The sequence below is a fragment of the Schistocerca americana genome, chromosome 7 (assembly GCF_021461395.2).
Source record: "Schistocerca americana isolate TAMUIC-IGC-003095 chromosome 7, iqSchAmer2.1, whole genome shotgun sequence".
NCBI lineage: Eukaryota > Metazoa > Arthropoda > Insecta > Orthoptera > Acrididae > Schistocerca > Schistocerca americana.
Window position 1 is genome coordinate 169,091,560 of NC_060125.1, and position 4,370 is coordinate 169,095,929.

Consider the following 4,370-nt stretch of genomic DNA (forward strand, 5'->3'; position numbering starts at 1 on the left):
CCAAGAAAACTCACAACCTCACCAATTCCCTGAAAAAGTAGAATGGTGTCCCTTATATGCAAGTTAGATAATTTACAAGTGTGATGAGGACAGTTAATGTTAAAACATTCACACTTATCTGTGTAAAATGTGAAGCCTGCTCTTTACAAGCTATTTCTCCAGACTCCACTGGAAGTTTTAACTGACTATTCTCTGCTGTAGTGTTGGAGGAGGAGCAGAAAACGGCAAAATCATTCACAAATAAGGAGAACTGCACAAGTCTCCTTACCATAGGTGTTATACTGCCAATACCTTTGGCAAAGAAGGTAACACATAAAACACTTCCCTGGGTAACACCATTCTCTTGCTCAAAATGCTCTGACAGGACATCACCGACTCGGTATCCTAAAAGGCATTTTGATAAGGATGGCCTGAATATGGGGAGATAGCCATGAAAGTCCCATTGGTGAAACTATCTGAGAACATTGTATATCCAGGTTGTGTTGTTTGCCTGACTAACGTAGAAAAATATCATACAGTGAAGGCTTTCACGACCGTATGGTACTGTTGTTGATAAATCTTCTGGGTTAGATGGCTGTGGTCCATGGAATACTTCTGTTCCTAACGTTTCGTCCAATAATACATTGGACATCCTCAGAAGTATGGCTGGTCCTGTTGAGTCGTGCGGACTGACGAGTCGGGCGTCGGAGAGCGGCCTAAATACCGAGGAAAGTGGGCGTGGTCTAGCTTGCACAGCAGGCCAAAGGACAAGGATGGTACACAACAATGGAAGAACACGGTGTCTTTACCTTTCATTAGTGAGGTTACAGATTGAATCAACAAAATTTTGCTGAAACATAAAGTGAAACCCGTATTCAAACCTACCAGAAAAATAGGACAAGTACTTCATTCTGTTAAAGACAGAAGGCCACCATTATCATCTAGCGGTGTGTATAAAATTCGGTGTACCTGTGGCAAGGTCTATATTGGTACTACGAAAAGAAGTGTGAATACGAGGGTAAAGGAGCATAAAAGCCTTTGCCGACTGGGTAAAATAGATAAATCGGCCGTTGCGGAACATGCACTTCAGTCCAGTGACCATGTAGTTAAGTTTTCTGAAACTGCAGTTTTAAGTGATACCACGAACTATTATCTACAACTGTATAGGGAGGCTATTGAAATTTATAAACATGAAGATAATTTTAATAGAAAAGAAGAGGCCTTGAAATTAAGCGAGATATGGACAGTGGCGTTACAGAATCCATAAGTGATTTTTATCTATGATGGACTATTTCGATAGTTACATTTTATCTTTGACTAGTTTTCTCTCTGCTACTATGTGCAAGCTAGACCACGCCCACTTTCCTCGGTATTTAGGCGGCTCTCTGACGCCCGACTCGTCAGTCGGCAGAACTCAACAGGACCAGCCATACCTTTGAGGATGTGCAACATTGTATTGGACGAAACATTAGGAATAGAAGTATTCCATGGACCACGGCCATATAATCCGGAAGAATTATCAACAACAGTAGAAAAATATCCCGAAACAATGCTGTTTATGGAGGAAATTTGCAGGATAGCTGCAACTAGTGTGGTCAGGTTATCAACAATGGATCAATATCTCGTGAATCTACGCTGATAACAGCAAAGGAGCTGCCTGGCCTGTAATATCCGGACCAGGTGATGGTTGACCATTTGCTTTAAGGGCTTCCTCACACAGCTTGTTAAGGAAACACTCTGGTAACTCCTCCTGCACAGGCTATGAAGGCCCAAAGATACAGACTGACTGCTGTGTCACCCTCAGCCCACAGGCATCACTGGATGTGGATATGGAGGGGCACGTGGTCAGCACACTGCTCTCCCGGCCGTATGTCAGTTTCCGAGACCGGAGCTGCTACTTCTCAATCAAGTAGCTCCTCAGTTTGCCTCACAAGGGCTGAGTGCACCCCACGTGCCAACAGCGTTCGGCATACCGGATGGTCACCCATCCAAGTGCTAGCCCAGCCCGGCAGTGCTTAACTTCGATGATCTGACGGGAACTGGTGTTACCACTGTGGCAAGGCCGCAGACAATTCAGCCCTTTCCTGGTTTGAGGAGAGGTATCAAAACTGCTTATCTCCACAAGCTGGGAAATTTCTCCGTCCGCAATATTGACTTAAAATTCTCTAAGATTCTAAAGGGATTTCCTTTGAGGCTGTTTGGAATTTCCCAGCATACTGTGTTGGATCTTGCTGTGACATGGCACATTATCATGAGCCTCAGACAGTGCTCAATTCAGCTACAGTGTAGAGAAGGACTGCAAGTTGGGCTTTTGGGCCATAGGATGTGAAATCCAATGTACCCTTCTCCATGGTCTCATGGTTGCTGAGTATAGTGTTTCCATGCTTCTGAAATAAATCTTGAATACTTAACTTTCATATTCATTTCATGCCTAGTATCCAAACTCTGCAAATTTAGGCCTTTTTTGTGCCACTGTGATTATTAAAATGATGTAGACGACATGATAGAATTAATCTTTCACAAATATATTTTGGCAAAGACAACCACCATATGTCACCCAAGACTAACACAACTCTGGCCTAATATTGCCATGAAACTGACATGGTACTGAATTCACACATTGCTGGCTTAATGTGACTATTGCCACTTGTCCTAATATAACATCCATTCATTGAAAGATCTTTCTAAATATTGTTTATTCATACTCAAACTCACAATTGAAACTGATGTCCTTTCTGAACACTAGTTACGGATTTTGAGACAAGACGCATGATGTAATTTGTATGTTGAAAATATTCAATTTTTACAGTAAAATTTCATGAAATATACACTGATAACAATAAATTGTCTGTTTTAATTAATTACTTCATGATTACACCTTACTTTTGATGCTAACATGATTTTGGTGTCTTTACATTGAATTCTGTGTTATTACTACTACTCTTTTGTATATTATTCTTACAAAAAATGTTCTCAGTATGTGTTTATTTTTGGTTTAAAATGTATGTTTGCATTTGTACTACAGTTCTTCCATAAATTTATTGGGGTTATTTATTACGTACTCAATGTAATCCTAAGTAAATTGGTTTTCATAGGTGCAATAAGTAAGTTATGATACAATTGGAACTTCTGAATGTGTGTCCTTGTGTAAACCTCACATGATAATATCACAATTTATGAAATATACAGTATCATTCTTTGTGTTTTATACGGTCCCATTCTGCTACATTAAAGGCAGAATCCTGGATCCTGACTGGCAGTACCAGTAGTCATCACAAAATGGTGTCCCGTTGTCTGGGTGACATCTCCATGTGTTATATGGAGACACCCCTTTTTCAGTGTCACTGCAGTAGTTGAACGGCTGCATTTACAAGAAATTCTCCTGGTGGCTTCCCACTCATTTTTAGAACAGGTGGAATAATTGAAACAGTCCAGGAATGTGTGCCATGGCCTTTTCTCACTCACCTTGATTATGAGTTGAGCTGTAGCTCTCACTATTCCAAAGGCTATGACATTTCTTGCAGTTTGGCAGCACTTAAACTGTCACAGAGCCACATATCTGACACAGATTCCTGAGTTACAGTCTTCAGTCCACTTGGGTGTGCTCAAACTGGTAGGTGGATCTAAAGTGGGAAGTTGTGTGTGTGTGTGTGTGTGTGTGTGCGTGTGTTTGAGGTTTACGGGCGCTAAACAGCGGGGTCATCAGCGCCCAGTGGGAAGTTGTCACTGGAATGAAGTTCGTCAGTAAATCCCACTGAACAGGAACTCTGAGTGTTACAGAGCAGAGAGATAGGTCTACGGGTGAGGATGACCCTGTAGAAGTATTCAGATGAGTGAGATTGCCTATTTCGAGGAAGCACAGCTTCTGAGGTACCATGAGGCTCTCCAAAACTTGACCTTTGGGGCAAGTAGTGTGTGGCCCCCATAAAACATTATGGGTTCTGAAGTCTCCCAACAGGAGAAAAGGTCGGTGGAGTTGGTCAATAAGATCTGTGAGAGCCTCAGAATGTATCACTTCTTGTGGAAGTAAATACAATGATTCCTTGATGCACATGAACTTCACCTGTAACTGCTTGCATTTCAGTAATCAAGAATAGAGCAGAGAAGTGGTGTGTGTTATTGAGAAACTCAGCTACTTCTCCCTTGGTCCTGTCCCGAGTTATGTCATCCTTGTGGATGACATTATAGATCCAAAGCACAGGGACATCAGTAAGTTTAAATTTTGTTTATTGTAAACAAAAGCATAGGGGATGCACCTGTGCTAGGAGTTTCAGTTCCTCCACATGCATACTGAAGCCATGAATGTTCACTGTAGTACAGGAGCCATTTTATCGGTGGAGTGGGGATCCTGGGCGTAGTCTGAGGGCTTGATGGTTGCTCCAGGCAGATTT

General features: G+C 41.9%; 1 pseudogene; it reads right to left on the minus strand.

The window, feature by feature from the left end:
* Positions 1–1,931: 1,931 nt before the first annotated feature.
* Positions 1,932–2,049, minus strand: LOC124623465 (annotated as a pseudogene).
* Positions 2,050–4,370: the final 2,321 nt, after the last annotated feature.